Source organism: Podarcis erhardii, assembly GCF_964252035.2.
Source record: "Podarcis erhardii genome assembly, chromosome: 10".
NCBI lineage: Eukaryota > Metazoa > Chordata > Lepidosauria > Squamata > Lacertidae > Podarcis > Podarcis erhardii.
In genome coordinates this window covers 54,543,532-54,566,656 of record NC_138500.1, presented here as the reverse complement: position 1 = coordinate 54,566,656, position 23,125 = coordinate 54,543,532, and the positions used below count along the sequence as shown (strand labels likewise).

General features: G+C 40.7%; 1 long non-coding RNA gene across 1 annotated transcript in view; it reads left to right on the top strand.

The window, feature by feature from the left end:
• LOC309350915 overlaps nt 1-22,801 on the top strand; it is an 87,394-nt gene extending 64,593 nt beyond the window's left edge. The window contains exon 3 of the long non-coding RNA XR_014160593.1: nt 20,174-22,801. This is a non-coding gene — a long non-coding RNA (uncharacterized lncRNA). The remainder of the gene's footprint in view (nt 1-20,173) is intronic.
• Nucleotides 22,802-23,125: the final 324 nt, after the last annotated feature.

Below are 23,125 nucleotides of genomic sequence, written 5' to 3'. Positions count from 1 at the left end.
AACAAGAATCAGTTTACAATAGAAATGTAACAATATTAAATGTTCATGTGCAAGCTGTTTACACCCACCTCTTTCCCAGAATATATTTTGGACTCTACACCACATTTCCCGGAGCTGGAAAGTCCAGCTCGCTGGTGAAAAAGGATTGAAGAAAGAGGGGGTTTTCCAGCCAACTTGACAACAAAGCTGCAGAGCCATATCATTTCTCTCAATAAGGCCAAAAGCAGCTTGGGAAGTGTCAAATGGAGATAGAAAATCAGAGGAGAAGAAAGGAACGATCCTCTCCCAGTTCCTCATCAGAGATGTGGGTGAATGCTTGAGTTCAAAAGGGAAAGTTGAAAAGGGAAAACAAGTGCACATGTTTAATGTCCTGTGTAGTTTGAGGCTGAGAAAGTTTAACAACAGCTTTGGGAGGAGGAGCGTACAAAGTGCATTTCTAGCAAGGTCAGATTTTCTCACACGTTAGATTTCTGAAGGAAATGAATGGCATATATCATATTAACATCCTATTGAATTTGATGGAGTTACCTTCTAAGTAAGCATGCTTAGGATTGTTAGCCTTGCTTTTTTATTTCCACTGTTAGAGTTGTAATTGAAATATGAAAAGTGCTTTTCCTTGAAGTAATGATAAAGATACAGGAGTGGAGGCAGAGCTGAAGAGAGAGCCTACTCTTCTGGGGGAGGCCTGCCCACTCCTCTTCTACCACCACCAGCACCACCAACAACATAAATTATTTCTTACACCCTGCCCATCTGATTGGGTTGCCCCTGCCACTCTGGGCAGCTTCCAACAATTATAAAACATTCATTGCTTGGCTTAAACACACACACACACACACACACACACACACACACAAACACATACACAGGGCTAGTGTTGTATGGCAACAGCCAACCAGGGAGCATTCATAAGGGTGCATGCATGGGACACAGAAGTAGATTACTTATCATTATTGATGTCACAGACACTGTGCAATAGGTCCCATCACCACATTCCATAAAGCATTCAAAATAGTAGTGGAAGAGATAGCTGACAGAAACATGGCCTTTGACCAGCAGCAAAATGGGCATTTTCTTGAGAGGTGATATTTAAATCTTACCCCATAAATGACAAGTTAGCATGTGTTTATCATATTAAGAACTGATTATCTGGAATGGCCCCAAAGAAATAATCTCCTGATGTTCTTTAGATTGTGTTCCTAATATATCCCTAAAATGAAGTAGCTTCTTCCTACTCTGTTGAATAACATATGAAAATTATCATTTTTAAATCCAGTTAATTGTTCCACTTAACTGTACTGCTGGGGTTCTTTTTTTATCTTGATGATTAGCTGGAGAATAATCCAAATATATTTTGAATGATAAATCTTTCATGATTTGGGAGATTTTGCAAAATGTACATTTGACAGTGCTAATTTAAAGCAAATATCAAGCTTGATTAAACATTCCCAAGGCAGACGATTGAATTATTTTATAGATTTAACAGCTATTGATAAGATGTTATAAACAGAAATGTTTTGACGTTATTAATTTTTAAAAACAATTCTTTGGGAAAAGCCAAGGAGGACTGAGAGAAGTAGGTCAGCATGTATGCACAAAACATTTGTACTCTTCACTGTATAAACATTCTTGTATTTATTGAAATAATACACAGTTAATTATTTATTAATGAAATTAGAATTTTGCTGAGCTTCTTCCAGTTTGGTGTGTGAGTGTGTGGGGGGTGTCATTAAAATGTGCTATGACCAAGGCAATAACTAAAGCTATAATTGTTTCACATCTCTGCCTTCCAAGTATTTCTCCATCCAACTATATATACACCAGAGCTTAATCTGGGTGATGTTGCATTCTCCCACCAATAAGAAGGGTTTTGAAAACGGGGGTGGCGGGTACTACTGTCTCTTCCACAAAGTATTTTTTATTATTATTATAACTCCACCTACCAAATTAAAATGGGAGGAAATGAAAATGAAAACTGCACTCCTATATCCACCTACCGGAGAGTAAGCCCCAGTGAACTCAAACAGACTTCTAAGAAGACATGTATAGGATTTTGATACAATCCTAAACATGTTTACTTGGTTCAATGGTTCTCAAGTAGATGTGCTTCTAAGCAAAATTAATAGGCTCCAAGTGTTTGTCACCCTGACCCAGAGCTCTTATGCACCCCAGACGTTTCCTAGTTACTTCAGTCAGGAAGGCAGCTCCGCCTACACAAATGCAGGTGTGTAGCAGCTGTGACTTCTGCTGGCTGGAATGTGGAAGCAAGTAGTTCCTAGGAGACACCAGGTGCATATCAGACCTGTCCCACCCACAGCACATTGCCATATATGGGCCAGTAGTTCAAAATCTATCTAGAGCAATATTGTGGATATTATTCAGAGTAGATTCTCTTCCTCCTCCTCTTCCTCCATATACAGTGATAACCCATTTCTGGTCACCAGATCCTATGGGCAAATAATAGCTGGTGGTTGTTTACATTGGATTGGATTCACAACATGTGGCCAAAAGGAAAAGACTCCAGTGCTCTTCCACAAATGCAAGAGTGTGCAAGAGTTCCACAGAGCTCAGCCAGCATGGCAAATGGCCATTGATGATGATAAATACCATCCAGCAACATCAAGAAGGCCATAGGTAACCCACCCTTGGACTATATTTGGCTTTCCCACACTTGAGTCTCCAGCTGTTTTTGGACTACAGTTACCATCATCCCTGACCACTGGTCCTGCTAGCTAGGGGTGAAGGGAGTTGTAATCCAGAAACAGCTGGAGACTCAAGTATGGGAAACCCTGGACTACAAGTCTTGTTCAGCAACTCTATTTGCACATCCTTTAAAATTATTATTATTAGTAGTAGTAGTAAGTTCTGTCAACCACCCTGAGAGCTCTGGGTATAGGGCGGTAAATAAATTTAAATAAATAAATAAATAGAAGTCCCAAATATTTATTTATGATAAATCCTGAGCCAATTCTATAGTACCCCAAATACACCCTCTTCCCACCCATGAAATGCCCAGGTGTTTTTTTTTGAGGGTGGGTTACACTAGCTAACACTATCCGTAGCTTCTGCTCACCTGCCCTTTGAGTGGACACATTGGAACATATCTCACTGATGGAGGCCAGCAGAGCTTGGTTGGGCAGAGGGAGACCCTGTTCACTGTGGCAGATCAGGGGTTTGGATCACTCTAACTCCGTAGGCCATGACAATGCGTCCTATTTGTGGTCGTCTTTCTTTTAACTCTTCCCCTGCCCCAGCTTCTGATAGAAGAATGTGACATGAACTGCACTGAAGGCTTGAACTAAAGACTGATGCACATTATAAGACTGCTAGACCCAAAAAAGCATTTAAAATTAAAGCTCCATTAAGTGGAATCAGGTTGCTAGCCAATAAATGAAATCATCTTTGAGCAAACAGCCTGGAAAAACAGGAGCACGAGGCACCTGTTGCTAATAAACAACTGAACACATGTTCCCAGCTGGAGTGTGTGTGGAACTTTGCTCAACAATGTCAGATTATACAGGATCATGTTATTCTCCATGGTGGTGCAGCAAGTAGGGTGATGTCCAGGGATAACATTCCTACACTAATCAGCTTCTCTGGACATGTCATTGAAAACAAAAGAAATGAAAACTTTCATTATGCCTGGTTAATCTTGGCACAAAGATTGCAGAATATTCCACTGCTGGGTTGGCTCCCGTTTCATATAGTCCAGGACTTAAAAACACACACACTGATTGTGTCAATATACTCAAATATGAAATGGGAGCTCTTATTACAAAAGCAGCCCAGTAATGCATCTATATCTATCTATCTATCTATCTATCTATCTATCTATCTATCTATCTATCATTGCAGTTACATCCCACCTTTTCTCTAAGGAGCTCAAGGCTCTCCTCCTTTCTGTTTTAATCTCACAACAACTCTGAGTAATAAAACAATATGAAGTTTGACCGTTTTCTGGAAAATTCTACTGTAATTTGCAGGAGACACAGCTGCCATCTTGGTTTTAATCCTGGTCATCTGTGAAATCATATATTCAGTATGTGACTGGTGTTTATGTGGTTAGTTGCCTAAACTAGAACATACACTTCTAAAGGTGGCTGGAAGTGTGGAATTGTAACATAAAGTTTACAGCATGTATGTCTCTGAGAGAAAATGTTTGGAAGATGCTATATAGGTGGTACCGCACCCCTGTGAAGTTGGCCAAAATGTATAGACTAAAAGATAAGAAATGCTGGAAATGTGGGGAGGTGGAGGGTGACCTATATCATCTATGGTGGACATGCAAAAAGGTGAAAGGCTTTTGGGAATCGGTTTACAATGAGCTTAAAAGAATATTTAAATACACTTTTCCCAAAAGACCCGAAGCCTTTTTGCTGGGAATGACGGGTAAAGATATTAAGAAAGAAGATAGAACGATATTCCTCTATGCCACCACAGCAGCGAGAATTTTATTGGCACAATATTGGAAAGTGGAAACTATCCCCAATATAAATGATTGGCAAATTAAAATGATAAAATATGCTGAGCTTGATAAATTAACAGGTAAACTAAGAGACCACGATGAACAGAAATCTCTGAAAAATTGGAGTAAATACTGGAACTATATTGGAATAAATGCTTAATGTGATTGGCGGGGTCAGAACAAATACTACCAGCGTGTGAATTTAGGTCTATAGATTAAAAATCAAATACGTAATGGAAGCAGATATTCGATACTTACCAAAAGGATGGAAGGAAGTCCAGGAGGCGGTTTCTGTGGGTGTTTTTGTTTTTTGTTTTTGTTTTTTTATCTTTTACTGTTTTGTGAAATAGCCAGATTAATCTATCTTTGTATAGTTAGAGAGAGGAAAAAGTTGGCTTGTATATCTTGACTCTTTTTTTTGTTACAATTTTTTCTTTTGTATTTGGTTGTATGTTTGTTATGTGCATAACCTTAATAAAAATGTATTTGGAAAAAAAAAAAAAACTAGAACATACACTTCTGTTTGTAACTACATGATATTGTCAAACACACATGGTCTGTATATGTGTGATTTCTATCACTACATGTTTGTTACCACAGCTAAACAACCACTGAGGAGACCCTAGATCAAGCATGAGGAACCTCTAAGCTGAAAGCTAGATGTGCCGTTTCCAGCCTCTCTATCTGGCCCTTGGGACACTTCCCACTAGTCCTTCTCTCCACCCTCCTTGAGTATTTTCACCTGGTTGTGTTGTGTTCTTGATCTCTCATCATGCTTCTTGCTTGCTTGGGTGGAGAAAAATAGGCATGTAGAAACCTCCAAGTTCTTTTTGTTTGTTTTCACATGTCTGGAGTGTAACCAACTGTACCTAGATAAGAGTCACACCTGTGGCTCCACCTACTTTCACATCGGACCCTACTCACCACTGGTGTGTAGTCCCCTAAAGGTTACCCACTCTTGTTCTCCACTCCTGGCTTACATAATGAACAACATAAGGGACACATTTATAGTGGATCATTCCAAAATGAAGTAGGAGGCATAGATGTGAAAGTGAAACTACTGAAGATCCACATTGAATATTGTAAAAATAAATCAACCCACATTTTACTTGTTTTGGGTTGTATAAGCCACATTTGACCCACTTTGGTTGTGGGTCAGCAGAGATGGGATGACTTCTGATCACACTCATTTGTCCTTGAGAGAATATTTCAGCTTGAAAACATACACATACACACCATATTTTCCCTTTGTTGTTGTTTAGTCATTTAGTCGTGTCCAACTCTTTGTGACCCCCATGGCTCCTGTCTTCCACTGCCTCCTGCAGTTTGGTCAAACTCATGTTAGTAGCTTCGAGAACACTGTCCAACCATCTCGTCCTCTGTCGTCCCCTTCTCCTTGTGCCCTCAATCTTTCCCAGCATCAGGGTCATTCTCCTTCATGGATCACTGCCTTGTCGTGGTGAAGGGGCTTGAATAACTCAGAGAAGCTATGAGCTATGCTGTGCAGGGCCACCCAAGACAGGTCATAGTGGAAGTTTTGACTAAGCGTGACCCACCTGGAACAGGAACCGACAAGCTACTCCAGTATCTCTGCCAATAAAACTCCATGGACAAAAACAACAAGCATATTTTCCCATAGAGCTTACAATTCTATGATTCTATGGGCATGCAGACAGTACTCCTGGGTCAGGTCCCTGGCATCTCCTGATGGAACTAGAAAAGGCTCCCGTCTGAAACTTCAAAGAGCCACTGCCAGTGAGCATCATCCCATAGGCCATCCTGAGTCAGATGTGCCAAGGGTCTGACTCAATATAAGGCCACTTTCTATGAAGATGAATGAAGTCAGCTGTGCCCCTGCCCACAAATTTAGGCTTTAGTCCAATGGCTCCTTGATCAGTGGGAAAAGAGATTAGGGGTGAAGCATCTTGCTTTGTATATGGCAAGAAGACATGAATATTTGTTCTGTTATGATACTAGCTGGTATAGCCAAAGATAAAAGTACACAAGGCAAAGCATCTGTCTCGGAGGCACAGTCATGCTGTGGAGAGAGGTAATTTATCCCTGTTGGGCACATCCATCATAATCGAGAGCCTGAATATGTCTCTTATCAAAGTGCAGAAATGCCAGAGCTTAAATCACGTGTGTTTGCTGTTAAGGCTGATTTGTTGCAACGATACTGTCAATTAGCCTCTGACAAACCTCTCTGTTTGTGCCAGTATGGAGCACGCTTATGTGCCTAAGGTTAACAGACGTGTACTACAAACATATGGAGCAGCAGCAAATGATGTTGCTTGTGTTCTACAATTTGAGTCGAAAAGCAGAGGCGCCATGAAGAAATCTAGAGGAGGGTGGGGGTGGGAGAAAGGCTAGGATCAGTATGAACCTTTTTAATAACCCTGAATAATCTGACATCCCCAAACCATAAAATCTAATTGAAGCCTGGGCAGTGTGTGTTAAGTACAACAGTTCCCCTCATAACATTCTTAAAACAACAACAGCAACAACACAGAATGTTCTCTTTACAATTTATTGTTATTAATTATGTTGTGTCTTCATTCTCTGAAGAAGGCAATGCTTTTTCATTTTATGGTATTTTATGGTAAAACTTGCACATTCTTCAGCAAAGTGTGTATATTTAACAGGCATACTTTGCATTTTCATAGCCGATTATCCAAAAATCCAGGTATAAAGGAAAAGTTCAATGCATAATTTATTTTATTTCAACTCATTATTTACCCATTTAGATTTATAGTTGATCCTGCTACAGAGGCTTCTGATAGATTAACAATATGTTATAAAGCATATGTACATGTTTCAGTCTGTAATTAAAATGAATTGAAAGCCGAACTAAATGTGGGGCTAAGCTCCAGGAACACCCTATCCCTAAATCTTCAAATGTGCTCATTAATAACTGTACAGATGGTCACAATGGGGAGATAGGTTTGCATGGATCCAGAAATTGGGCTGCTTGGCTCTCCCTCCATGCACTGAACACAAATATTACAGAGAGGCCTATGATCGCAACCCAAGCCCCCATAGTGCATGTAGACTCTGTACATTATATCCATATATAGCTCAGAGGCTAAGCCCATTGGCATAGACATGAACAAACCTCTATACAGAAGTTACAGTCAACACATAAAGGTTGGGGACACTGCCAGGAGGTACAATCCTGATTTCCTTCACCACTCTGCATGCATTTTACTACCCATTTTGGCAATCTGTATAGAGCTACCGTGAATGTGAGACTGAAGTGACCAGTCAGTCCTCCGAGGTCGCAGAACCCTGTGTCAATGCCTGACCACAGGTCATTTTTTCTTTTTCTGACTTGAAATTAACTCACATCCAATCTTCACTGAGGGCCAGCAAGAGCTGATGAAGGTAGATATTGCTAACTCACTAGGATTTCATTGAGCATGTGATTCTACGGCTTCATCAATGGGCAGAAGAGCTTACACACATAACAGCTGTTATTCATGTGGAAGCTACCTGAATGCAGCCAACAGACTCACCTCATACCAAAGAAAGTAATGTAATACGTATTACCATATAAACATGGGGTAGACAACAGCATGACCATTCAGCGTAGGGTTTAAATTTACCCAACTTCACCACTGCTAGTGAATTGTTTTGTAAGAATAATTTTTAGATATGGCATAAAGAAGCAATGAAAGATTTCTAGCCAGCATGGGTCAGCCATCAGAATACTCCCTTCTATCTATATATAGAGAGATATATACACACAGAGAGAATACAGTATTGTGTGTGGCCTAGCCTGGCAAAGTTATATTGACAATACTGTAATTGGAAATACCTTCAAGTGGAGACCCCGGGCGAGTTTGTTATGTAAGAGGCGAAAGGTTAATGTTGCATGCAATAGCTTCTGTCACCAGTTTACTGTCGCTAAAATTAAACAAAATTGGAATCCAATTAATGGTCTGAATTTCAAACTGCCTCTGGTATTTCACTTGTTTTAAAATTAAACATAGCTACAGTCTTGACTATGATGCACATTTGACTTGCAGTTAAAAGTGAAGATTTTGTTCATCATTATTAACTTTACTGGCTGGAAAAATAGACATAATTTGCCATTTTTAAACAGTTTCATGTAAATGAAAAGGTTTTTAAAATGGTAAATAATTAAGATATAAACATATTTAATACTAATCTGTGGTATACAAAAAGCAGTAAAGATGACAATAAAAATTTGATTTACCAGAGAAATGTAAATAGGAATAGGTTTATATTGCTTTAAAATAATATTGGTTTATAATAATATAAAAAAGAAGTGTTTTTTTTAACCCACCAATTTCCTACTGGATGAGTTGAGAAAAGGAATAGATTATACTGAAATGGCTTCATTCTAGATGGTTTAACGAGATGGCCTTTGGCATACTTATTAACATTATTATTCTACTATTTCAAAGGACAAGTTGTTGAATTCAATTTTTTTCTGGATCCACTCCATCCTATCCTAAAGGCTTGGGGCAAGACAGAGAAAAATGAAAGCAAAAAACCCAGACATTGTATAAACTAATATTTGTGAAGTTCAGTTGAGAGTTCAGATTCTTATGCAACCAAAATAGTTCCATCCATATCTATAAGAGGGAGGTGTCAGCAGGCTTAGGGGAGCTGGGCATAGTGTGGGCTCAGCAACAGAGCAAACCTGATGGCCCAGCCACCACACCTACACCGTGCCAGCTCTCTGCTGCTTTGGCCCTCCCCTTTTGGTAACCATTTGCAATACATGGCACTTGGAAGCTTGGTGAACAACACTGCTCTGCCTAGGTCACCCCACATACCACAGGGTTTGCAGAATTACAACAAAGCCTTAGAAAAAACTCTAAAAGGGGAATCTCAAAAAAAGCCCAATGAAGACTGAGCATGCACAGAATGCTGAATCAGTAGGGCCTGAGCACAGCAGCAATTCTCCCTAGCTGTGATTTCCAACAACTGGTTTTCAGAAGCATTGCTAACTGTGGAGGCAGAGCATAGTCATCATGGCTAGTAGTCATTCCTTATCATTCATTAATTTGGCCAATAATCTTTTAAAGCTATTCAAGTCGATGGCCATCACTTCTTACTGTAGGAGTGAGTTCCGTAGTTCAGCTATGCATTGCAAAGATTGGCTTACTGGTTTTGGTTTGCGTCACCTTGATTTCTTTTAAAGTTAAAAACAAAACAAAACTTCAGTTCATTGAAAAAAGAGTGGCAATCAACAGCTATCAAGAGCATGTTAGACAGCCTCCCTTGCTTCCTGTGCTTCTAGGAAAGCCACTCTGAAGACATCATGTGGTTTTCAGGAAGCTCTGGCAAACCTGCAGAAAGGTGCCCACCAGAGAGATGATTTGTAGAATGAAAAAGAGGACACTTACAAAACCCCTCAAAAGGTAAACAGAAGACCCAATACCCTACCCACAAGGATTTTGCCATCATTTCCCCCTCCCTCCCTGATAATTGAATATATAATTTTCTTTTTTCATTCATTGATGAAGAATGTCTGGAAAAAACACAGAAAAATTCTTCAGCACAGCACTACCAATTAGAAAAGAAAGTCCAAACGTTACAAAGCTAATGTTCCCAATGAGGGCTTTTGCCCACTTAAAATGACCCAAGAAGGTGGCGGAGAACAGGTAGAGAAAATTTGCGTTAAGGATGGCTGATTATTATTTCCAAAGCTACATAAGGTAACAGCAAGGCCATGGCAATTTAGCGCAGCTAATGGCATGCAAAACATACCTACAGTTTCACGAAGAAAGACTGGCGTGTCTTCTTTAATTGCGGAGCTGCCACTATGAAATTATTAACAATAATGCTATTTGGTAGCTAAACAGTCACAGGGGATATTTACTTTTTATTTTAAAAATGGATGCTTAGGGCTCAATTAAGTAAAAAAAAAAAAAAGGCTCATGCCTCATACCCATATTCAGTAAGTCAATTAACAGAGATTTTGACATGAAAAATTGCTTCTGGACTGAATACTTTAATCTGCTGTTTGAAAAAGAATGTGTTGGGGAGGGAACAGCATAAGCAGTATCCAAAATGCTTAGATTGGTAGCTTAGTTTGTGAAAATATATGACTTAGAAAAAAATGGTAAATTGGTAAAGTCCCTGAAATTTCTACTTGGTGTATATTGGTCCCATTTCAGCTAAGGTGCTTAATTTCCATTTGCTTAAGAATCTCACACTCTTTAGAGAACATAAAAACAAAAGAAGAGCCCTGCTGGATCAAACAAAAGTCTCAAGATCCTGTTCCCACAATGGACAATCAGATGTCTTTCAGACACTAGTGCAATAGTGCCTGCTTTGTCTGCCTAGTCATTTAAAGGAGAGAGGCTGATACAGCACACCAGGAAGACTTTTTAGAAACGGTAGCCAATCTGGTGCCCTCCATATGTTGCTGGACTACAGTTTCCACCATCCTTGACTATTGACCATCCTGGCTGGGGCTGATGGGCGCAGCAGTCCAACAATATCTGGAAGCCCACAGGTTCTCCAACCCTGGTATATAGAGGAAATGGTAAGTCTGCTTAGCTTGTTCTGTGACAAATACTGTAATAGCATTCAAAGGATTACCACCCTCCCTGGTTTAAGCCTAGGATTGACTTGTTAGCTATGTTTTACTTCAGGGTATATGTGGACATTGCATGAACTTACATCAAAAGGACAAACAGTTTAAGTTGAAACTTTGATCAGACTGAGCCTGATTCAACAAAACTATTTCAAGAGTTGCTTTCGTGTCTAAGAACTGGGAACAACAGATTATTATTATTTTGTATACATTGTTTAGATGTATAACTACATCACAAAATTCACAGAAGTGCAATTTTTTAAGTGTGACTAGGGGACAGTCCTCATTCCTCATTAAAATGCAAGCGAAATCAAATTTCTTCTGTCTCCCTATTCTTGTGTCAATTCCAGCACAAAAAAATTCTTCTAAATACCACTTATCATTTGGGCGGCAGCTGTTGCAGCCTGGCACAGCTATGGAGAGCCAAAATCCTTTCCTGTGTGACTGGCTGACGGAGTCATCAGCCTCAGCTGGTGGCAGGGATTGTTGGCACTCTGCAGCAATTTGAATTAAATGGGCCAATCATGGCCAATAAAAGAAGGTAAGATGTGGGGCAGACATCTACCTCCAACTCATTTAACTGACTGCACTTGAAGTCAGCACCACAGTCAGCAAAATACCCACCCTGCGTGTTTTGTCCCTGTGCATGGAATTGATTGGTCACCGTATTCAGGGCCAGGGAGGAATTGCCTACAAACCAATTGGGCCTGTCTGTGAGTTTTGCCTACCTCATAGCTACTGTCACAACTTGCTGGTGGAATTCAGCATTGGGCCAGATCCTTAGTCTAAACAAGGGGAATCAGAAGGATCCCTACCCCCCCTTCATGATCCAGTTATCAGGGTACCCCGGTAAAAGGGGTACAGGGGGAAGGTCTCTGTCTGAATGCTCAGCTGGGGGCTAATAGGCCATAGAACTCCCCAAATGGCATCCTGGAGGGATCGCTGTATTTGTTGTGCATCCTGGGAGGATCCTTAACCCAGGATCAACTCTGATGAAGTAGTCAACCAGCAATTAGGTTGGTTGATTCAGGATACATACGCAATGCCTATCTGTAATCGATAAAGTAGTGGTCATTTCAATCCCATGATGTTATGTCATTTTTACTGCTTCCTGCACCCTGGACTTGAGTGGCCTTGAGGTCACTGTGCCTGGGCCCGCAGCATGGTTTTCTTATTTGTATCTTTAGTTGCTAAATCACTGAGACAAGTGGTAAGGGCCATTTCATACAAATAAATTCCTGAAAACGTAGACAGGTGGACAAACTCATGTAGAATTGTTACCACTAACCACGGAGAGCTGGGAAAGGAGATTCTGAGCAAACATCAGGAAGAACTTTCTGACAGTAAGAGCTGTTCAACAGTGGAACAGATGTAGTAGGCTCTCCTTCCTTGGAGGTTTTTAAGCAGAGGTTGGGTGGCTATCTGTCATGGATGCTTTAGTTGAGATTCATGCATTGTAGGGGTTGGACTAAAAGACCCTCGGAGTCACTTTCAACTCTACAATTCTACTATTCTATATGCACACACCCAAACAGACACATGTACATAACATGGCTTGCAAGGAAGGCATGAAAGTAACATACAAAGCATTTTCTTTGCTAAATCCATAAAAGCAACAGGAGCATAGCAAGAACGTACTTTTGCTAGCCTGCCATCCAGCAGACTTTGCTCTTATGATTTTGGCATATATTCTAAATGTTCCATTAGTAGTGAATTTAGGAAAATTACCTGAAGCTGTATACTTTTATTCTCTGGTCAGTCTTGCCCCTTTTGTCTGAACTGTGCACTCCTGTGGAGGATAAAGCCGAGAAAACACATAATGTATTCAGCTTTGGCATAATTATACACTTTCCGAGAAAGTGTATGTTCTAAGATTATCCTCGTCATATGCATTTAAATCACAGCATTAAGCTGCTAATATTTTGCTTTTAGACTGAGCTATAGAATAGGTGCCACATCAAACCTGTCACTCATATTTGTCCAGCTTTCAGTAAAACATAAGCCACTGCAGCTTGTGCCCTAAATGTATATAATGTGTATATACAGTATACTGTTGCAAAACATTTAACTGATACTGAAAATAAGGTCTTTGAAGAAGTGTGATTCTAGAAATGCAATTCGAGCCATGTTCAGTCTTTTTAATGTACAGGTGACATTAAATCATGTATAGCTGAGGCTTACTTTTCAGCCACACAGTTGACATCACAATGTCAAGATAGAAAAGAGACCATGCTATACAGGAAGGCATGCATAACTCTGGTCCCCTTCATGTATCCCATAATTATTGGGCCATTCTCCTGGACCCAGCCTTGGGCACTCTGCCAAACCCTAACTCCAGATGTAAGGAGATCTCTTTGTAAGCACAAACATTTCTGCTTTCCTGTCTTGCATGGGCTTCCGCTGGAAGGACCAATTAGTTGAATCCACCCAGTAGTTTTGAACCCACGACACACAGTTTTACCCACAGCAAAGAGTTGTTGGTAGGTAAAGTTACATTTCACTGGGCAGAGTTTTCACAATACATACCTTGCTATTTGCTACACCTCTATTTTGTTCATCTCACTTGGGTTCTAACAACTGATGGCTCTCACACAAATTCAGCTGAATTCCAACTTTTTTAAAAAAAAAATGAATTCACTAACAGTACACCCCTGCTTGCTCAGAAGTAAATCCAACTGAGTTCAATGGGACTTACTCCCACTTATGCGTGCTCAGGATCACAGCCTAAATGACCACTACAAAGCTGCAACCTAGTGTGCTTATAACCACTTAAAGCAGTGGTTTTCAACCAGTGTGCTGTGGCACACTGGGGTGCCTTGAATGATGGTCAGGGGTGCCGCGGGCAGCACTGGCCTCTGTCCCTCTTTCCTTCCCTCCCTCATCTGATGCCCTCTCGCATCTCTGCCTCCCAAAGGCTTGCATAGCTGTTTGTTGCAGCCCTGGCCACAAGCTCCACGGATGAATGGTGCCTCTGGGGCTGGCCAGGGGGTGCTGGTTGCCAGGAGCTGAGACAGCCTTGGCATAAGCAAGCAAGCAGGCGAGGGAGCCCAGCCAGCCAGTCCACCAGCACGTGCTGTTGGGAATGGTCAGACAAGTCCCAGGCCCCTGTGAGGCAGTGTGAGGGGGCACCTCTCTTTGGTGTGTTCCTCTCATCACCTGGCTTACTTATCTGGATTAACTAAATGGTCATTAGCACATTAGTCTGGCAGGGTTTTGTTTGAGCACATTTTTATTTTGACTGCTAATCGAAGATGCAGGAATCATAATTAGTCAAATTACATGTGCATTTTGCATTTTTTCTTTTTTTTCTGCTTTTAAAAAATCCACAGTTCCCTCCTAGACTGAAAATGAGTGAAATATCTATCTAGTAACTGAAGACTATTTTTCATTAGCCCTTCAATACAATGCCTTTGCTAGAATCCCTTTATCTAGCACATTTCTTCCTTTCCAGATACAACTTTCAAATGCTTACATTTCACTGCACATCGGTTGATTGGATAATTTGAACATCAAAGGAAACCTTCATTTAATTTAAGCCCATAAAGTTGTCTTTTGCTTTATTAACTTTCGATCAATAAACAAGCAATTTGGAAATGTAATCAGGAAATGCTTCCAATTGGCTGACAATGTATCAAAGCCACTGCTTGAAGGCAAGAGCAAGCTGTAACAAGCAGTTTATTACCAGTAGCTGTTACTGACATTAGTCAAAACCAAGAAAGATAAAATGGAATAAGAAATGTAATGCTGGAAGAGCCTTGGGCGCTGTGTTCTCTTCTTCCTTTTGAAAACTGCAAGCCTGTCTTTGATATGATAACAAATATAAACTGTTTAAAAACACCAAATGCAGGAAAACTCAGGCTAGACTGTCATGGCATTAATCCATTCTAGAGTGACATACAAATAGTGCAACATCTAGCAGGATGTATGTTATGGAAATACTTTGAATTGGATTTACATATGGTGAGCAAATTGGAACTTTTGATTTTTATGAGATATTCTAATGTGCATGCTCTCATATTAAGAGAGTGTAATCCTATTTGAAGATAATGAGTTTTCAATAGGCTCTGCAGTTTGAGACTACATAAAAATCTGTTCGGCTTTAACTAACCATCATTTGGGCAGAAGATTTAGAAATATTTGGGGAGATCAAACTCAGTAAGTAGGCATGTTCATTCATATAAGCAGGGCATGTATGCTGCTGTCCATATATCACCCAGGACAGATTGCTGGGACTTTTTTCTTTCTTTTTTGCTTATTTTGACACTTCGGTATTTATTTTGCTGCAGGCTGACCATTAATCAGGAGACAGCTTAATGGTGGTGGTGGGCACTTCAGACATTACTCAAGGCACTCTCAGCCCATACAAATATATATTCCATATATACTAAAATGGCTATAAGTATGACAAGCTAAGATGCTCATCAAAGCCTTCCTACTGGTAGCATGGTACCCCCTCCCCCATTGCTCACAAAATACCTTACTTTGATTGGTTGATTTGTTTTGAGAGATTCCATGCTATCAACGAATTCTGAAGAGGTGACATCAAGATCAGACAATCTCAAAGGCTGCTGGGAAAAGACATATTTGTGATCACCTTCCAGATTTTTTTCTGCCTGATACGTTTTTGTTTGTTTGTTTGTTTGTTTGTTTGTTTGTTTTAAATAGCACTGTGTATCTTTGTTGCGGTGGGCCTGTTTCACTCTCACAAATGAACATTTAGAGCTGCCGGATCAGGCCAGTGGCCTATTTAATCCAATATTTTGTTCTCACAGTAGCCAACCACAAGCAACCATATTCTGTGGGGTTCCCCATTAGTTATTAGTTTTAACTTCCTAGTTCTTCATGACTGTTATATTTTGAATAATTACTATTATTCCCTCCCGCCCCACCAACTGGTACTTTTGAATATAGAGATTTGACTAGTCATTATGACTAAAAGTCATCAACAGAACTATCTTTCACAAATCTAACTGAGTTAGTGGCCATTATCACATCTTGTAGTAATGAATTAGCATATGTTAAGTATGGATGATTCTTCCCCCTACCTTGAACAGACCCAGAGGGATTATCCCCTAGAGGGACACTGCCGAGAAGAGTCAGAAATTGTATTTATTGGGGTGGGTGGGTGGAATTAGGTGCCTATTAAGAGCTATACAATGCTATGCAATTATACAGTCCTTGTTTTTAAAAGCATATTTTGTCTGCACAGTCTCCAGCTCTATGTTATCCATTTTTTAGATGAGGCAGCCGAAACTTGACGTCTTTCCGCAGGGCCTGCAAGACAGCTGTTCCACCAGTCCTTTGACCCCCTCCTTCTGTAATCCTCATAGAACTCTAGCCCAATGGTTGCCATTAATTTGATTCGGAATTGATTTTAGAATGTATAATAATAATAATAATAATAATAATAATAATAATAATAATAATTTATTATTTGTACCCCGCCCATCTGGCTGGGTTTCCCCAGCCACTCTGGGCGGCTTCCATAGAAACCAAAAAACACTAAAATATCATACATTAAAAACTTCCCTGAACAGGGCTGCCTTAAGATGTCTTCCGAATGTCAGGTAGTTGTTTATCGTTTTGACATCTGATGGGAGGGCGTTCCACAGGGTGGGCGCCACTACCGAGAAGGCCCTCTGCCTGGTTCCCTGTAGCTTTGCTTCTCGCAATGAGGGAGCCGCCAGAAGGCCCTCGGCGCTGGACCTCAGTGTCTGGGCAGAACAATGGGGGTGGAGACGCTCCCTCAGGTATACTGGACTGAGGCCGTTTAGGGCTTTAAAGGTCAGCACCAACACTTTGAAATGTGCTCAGAAACGTACTGGGAGCAAATGTAGATCTTTCAAGACCAATGTTCTGTGGTCTTGGCTGCCACCCCCAGTCATCAGTCTAGCTGCCACATTCTGGATAAGTTGTAGTTTCTGGGTCACCTTCAAAGGTAGCCCCACATAGAGCGCATTACAGTAGTCCAAGTGAGAGACTACTCATGCACCACTAGAGCATGAGTGCACTAACTAGAGCATGCACCACTCTGGCGAGACAGTCCGTGGGCAGGTAGGGTCTCAGCCTGCGTACAAGGTGGAGTTGGTAGACTGCTGCCCTGGATACAGAATTGACCTGCGCCTCCATGGACAGCTGTGAGTCCAAAATGACTCCTAGGCTGCGCACCTGGTCCTTCAGGGGCACAGTTACCCTATTCAGGACCAGGGAGTCCTCCACACCAGCCCGCCCCCTGTCCCCCAAAAACAGTACTTCTGTCTTGTCAGGATTCAACTTCAATCCATTAGCCGCCATCCATCCTCCAACCGCCTCCAGGCACTCACACAGGACCTTCACTGCCTTCACTGGTTCTGATTTGAAAGAGAGGTAGAGCTGGGTATCATCTGCATATTGATGGACACCCAGTCCAAACCCCCTGATGATCTCTCCCAGCGGCTTCATATAGATGTTAAAAAGCATGGGGGAGAGGACGGAACCCTGAGGCACCCCACAAGTGAGGGCCCAAGGGTCTGAACACTCATCCCCCAACACCACTTTCTGAACATGGCCCAGGAGGAAGGAGCGAATCAATTTTAATTAATTGATTGTGATTTTATGTAAACTGTGCTATTTTTATTGTTGTTAGCCACTCTGAGCCTGGCATTGGCTGCGGAGGGTAGGATATAAATAATTTATTATTATTATTATTATTATTATTATCATTATTATTATTTATTACAAGGAAAGTGTTGGGAGAAATGTGTGAGCTAACATTTGTTTTGGCGCAACATCATCTAACCACGCCACAAACATCTGAGGATGTGCTCATTCAATAGCCAACATTATTGTCATATCTTTGCAAACAAATCAATAAACAGGTCATCTGGAAGCACCCAAAATCATTTCTAAATTAAACAGCACTGGTTTCATTACACGGAATTTTACCTACTTACTCCGTCTCAATTCTCAAAACAGTTAATTTATCCCCTTGCACATTTTGACAAATGTTGTCTTCTTCCCTGCTTCTGAGGCTTTGAAATTTTGGCAAGGGATTCCATCAAAAGTTGTGGGGTTTTTTAATGTCTATTATATCACCTCTCAACCAAACATTTGGCAAATCTTTTGTACACTTACAAAGAATGTTGTGTGCTGTAGTTGTTTTCCTTCTCTCATTCTCATAGTCTCAAGAAATCATATAATGTTATCACCACAGAGCTGTCCTCAAAAAATGTACTGCCTGAAAATATCTCCTGGCAATATCACCCCCTGGATTGCTGCAATAATGCACGTCTGTGCTCTAGACACAACCTAAAAGAATGTTATACCCTTTGAGGACAGAAGGCACACAGCTTGACAGCCATTGTCAACCAACAGTGTCTTGGTCAACATTCTCAGCCAGCAGCATCTCCACCAGTTAAAACATCAACCTGACAAACTTGCATTTTCATTTCAATTTTCTTGTATGCTTTCTTGGTGAATGCATATTGTGCATCTTAATGAAGCCTCCTCTCCCCATGTCCCAGTGGTCTTTAAAAGAGTTCAGTCTCAATCATCAGCATAATGAAGGAGAGAAATAAGCATCATATAAACTCACCAGGGTCATTGCCGTAGACCTTACACACCCTGCAGAATCTTTTCTGCTGGAAACAGATCACTAAAGGGAAACCCAGTCCCAATGGGTGAAGTGCTTTTGCAGTTTATTAAAGCATTTGAATATACATAAACTAAAATCTACTGCCAGGTTGAATTTTCCATGATGGACATCCACATACCAGTGCCAAGATGAGGTACAATATTTGGCACTTGATCTAATGTCACTCAAGGATATCTATCACATCTTGTAAATCAGCAGTTTATGGCTTTTAAAAATGTATTTAGTAAGTTCCTTATTTAGCTGTTCATTCATCAAGTCCAGCATCCTGGCTCTGGCAGCAGCCAGTTGTTGTGCATTTATTATTATTATTATTATTATTATTATTATTATTATTATTATTGATTTCTTACACCACCCTTCACCAGGTTGGGTTACAACAATGCTCCATGCTTTCTTGAGATGTGTGTCTGAATTCTGAATTTTCTGAATTCAGGGAATAAGCCCTTCTAGAATATGAATGATTGGGGTGGTTTTTGCCCAACTGTGCCAGGCAAACCATTTCTCACTGTCTAGGGATGGGCGATACCTGGTTTTCAACACAGCAATATATCACCAGCTAAACATTACCAATATATCACAATGTCTGAAATAAGGATGGAACTATGTAGAGGCATTGGCTGGCTTCACGGTTTTTCCCTCATTGTGATTTTTGTGTGTACGCACGTGCACACACACATCACGATTCATAATATATTACCAGTTCAAAAATTCTGAAACCAATATCATGATATGGACTTGAAACTGGTTTCGATGTATATCAATATATTACCCAGCCCTATCACTATCACCGTTTTTGCCGCAAGGAAAACTCTGTGGCAAAGAATTTAGCAATTTCTAAAGATGGATTAGATAGGAGTAGAAAATGATATCAGTAACTGCCAAACTCTGCCTCCCTCTGCCATCATTTTGTGTCTGGCTCAGCTTCTGCCAGTGCCGGATTTACGTATAAGCTAAACAAGCTATAGCTTAGGGCCCCACTCTCTTGGGGGTCCCCCAAAAAATTGAAGGAAAAAAATCTGGATGTACATTTCCAAAATATAAGATAAAAAACAAATAAAATAAAACCTACATACAGCAACAGTGTTTTGTGTTGTGTAGGCTGCTATGATGTAAGTAATGGGCCCTGCCTGCTTGCCTGCTCCCTAAAATATCACTGGTTTGCTCATTTCTATATATAGGGTGCCTACATTGACAAAGGACAACTGGACATATAAAGGGCCCCATTACCTTCAGTAGCTTAGGGCCTCATCAAACCTAAATCTGGCCCTGGCCTCTGCACCACCATTTTGTGTCTGGTGGGCTTCAGTCATTTTCAGCTGTCTCAAGTAGGCCCTGGGGATAGATGGTTTGAGAATCCCTGGTCTAGCTTGCATGGGTTAATCTAGCAGGGTGGAGCTAACAGGTAGAGGATTCTCTCTGGGGTCAGAGGGTTGGATGTAATTGCCTTATGGGTCTTTCCACACCTATAATTATCTAATTCTTTTCATTTTGTGTTTCTTTTAAGGTGTGATCCTCCTATTAATTCTGCTTCGGCAAGTCCATTGACTTTCAACAAAACTTATGCATGAATAACTAGGTGAAGAATTGCAGCATTTGACTCTGGAATTCAGCGAAAAAGACCGTAGGTGTATTTTAGTCTATAGCTCTAATAAACACACATGGAGCTTTTTTTCCACTATACCTAATAAAAAGCCAGGAACTCTGTGATTGCCAAGAATACATTTTAATGCTATTTATATATCTGCCATGCAGGTTTAAATCTATTTACCAGATAGTCTTATTAATAATGGCTTTCAGTCATATCTTTTCACCATTGACATTCATACCTGCAGTAGATCTAAGTAATCTCATCACTACCAGCAATGGAAACAAAATAAACATTCAATAAGTTATGAAAGGGTAGGGTAAACCACAAATATGAGTGTGATTTACATGGGCATGCTTCAATTTGCCACTCTGAGTCATGTCTAAATCTTTATCGGAAATGGTATAAAGTAAACCTAACCACAGCCACCTGGAATTTCATGCAGCCATCCTATTTGGAATGGAAACTTCAGCATTATAATTGCTCATTTGCTTTTCAAAGAATGGTAATCCAAATTTTGGTTTGGAGGGCAAACGTTCCCTTACCTGTATATCCCAGCCTCACCAAGAAGGGCAATAACCCATGACTTTACTTCCTTCTCCTTGCACTTAAGGGGATTGGAGAGAAAATCCAGTTCACATGGAAAGATACTGAGAAGTCCCCAAGTGCAGACATATTCCTTTCTCTGGCAGGGAAAATTAACAAAAAACAAGAATGAAGCAGTATGATCTGCAAAGCAAACCCTACTGCTTTTCACCTGTCATAGAAGTAGAGAGCATTACTATAACATGTGGCAAGTGGGTGACTAATGGAAAGGCTTGTGCATTTGCCATTTAGTTGCTTGCCCAGGGAAACTGCAACATAGCACAAAAAAGTGGCAATTTCTAGGATTGCCAAGCTCATGGAAGTAGCTCTCAAGCAAGGCTTACACATACTCACACTAGAGGCAGTGTGTATGTGTCAAGTACTTGAATGACTGCACTGGAGTACCAAATGCAGAACACAGCCCCATAGTGACATAAGTGTCCATTGTCATGGTTGTGCCTATGTCTGCAATCCTATACACATTTAGCTGAGAATAAGCCTGCTTGGACTCAATATAGCAGGGCCAGCTGTGGGCTGTGTTCCCTTGTAAGCAACCTGCCAGGAGCCAGGGGTGGAGCCAGAAGCTGAAGCAATTAGATTTGTATGGTAGACTCCATTCCGGCCAGACAAAAGGCAGAGCTTGTTCACACCCACACCAATCTTTCCATCCAGGCAACCCAGCTAATGATACCATAGCCTCACATGCTGACCCCAGGCGCACTGCTTGAAGGCTGGATCTACCACCTCCTCAGCAGCCCATGGCCATGCAGCCTCGTGGTGAATAAGAGGCACTACTGGTCTCTTCCCACCCTTGTTTCCAATGTATGTCTTCACTCACCCCTTCTTCCCTGGCCAGCAGAAATACCATTTTGTGGTGCGCCTCAGATGCCAAAAAGAATTGAGCCGGCCCTGCTATTTGAGGTTGAGTCTCTTTCAAATCAGCAATTATTTGGTTTCTGTGAATGGGGCTTCTTCCGTTAGTGCAGGTTGCCTGGGGTTTTTTTTTTAACAGTCCTGGCAAAGTTGCTGGCACCCTTCCTTTGTTGAGGAGACCAGATGATGGCTCTCAATAGCAGCTCTTAGCAACAGCTAAGGAAATGGGCAGAGGCTTTGCCGAAAAAGGAGAGTCATTGTGGAGAAGGGGCCTGGCTTTCTTCCCCCGCCTCCTCCCTGCTTTGGCTGGGGATGATACAATCAAACCACATGTGTGAAGAAAGGGCAGGTTGGAGAGCTGGGATGTCTCTGGAAGCATCTTAGGGTGCTGTCTGCCCCATTCCCAGATCTGATGTGGGAGCTGTGACACTGGCCAGACTGTTTAATGCTTTACCTGTACCTATTCTCAGTCTGTACATTTGGAAATAAGCATAAATATTATGAAATGCCAATACACCAGAGGAAACCTAAGGCTTCACCCAGGAAGCTTCTCATTGCATGGAGATTTGGGGTGTCCATAACAGTATGGAATTGAAAAAAAAAATTAATATATATTATTTATTTGTATTTTTTTCTCCACTGTAATCCTGGGCAGAGTGCATGTCCCACAAAGACATGGATTCATAATAGGAGGACAGGTAAAAAAAATTCTATACAATCTGATCCCACTGGAAGTAAACGCATGGGGTCTTGAAATGAATAGCTGCAGTCATCTAGGCAAAACTCTCATTTTACAACTAGCAATAACTATGGAGCCTGCATTATAGCGAGGATGACTGATGAATAGCTGTATGTTAAGATAAAAATCATTTCCATTCTGATGAGCTACTCAAATTATTCTGTATGATATTAGTAGCCACTTAAGCCTTTAACGCCAGGTTTACAGTAATTGGTACTTTGAAGGAAAGTTGGTCAAAAGTATTAACAAAGAGATTTAACATGAAAAATGGGCATTTTCAAATTAATCTTTTCCACCCCCAAATTGTTGACCGCTTTAGTATGTATGCATGGAAGTATTTTAATTTTTTTAACAGGTTATCTTCTGTAACATAAGCATTGTCATGATTTCTACACAGAGCATGCAACTTAAATAAAAATATCACCAAATAGCTGAACATTATTTTTTGATCTTGGGTACACATAAAAATTGTCAGCCTTCCCCAAATAAGCCTATCCCCAGGGGCTTGATAAACAAACATCCTTTTGAAGTTGTTTGTTTTAATCAAAGAATTGTGGGTTTTTCAAACAGTGTTAAAAATAAATATGTAAATGTTACAAAGATATTAAGAAAGTGTAGTAATTGGGGAGTTTTTATAGGACCACCAGGGATATCTTACATTAACTGAGGGATTT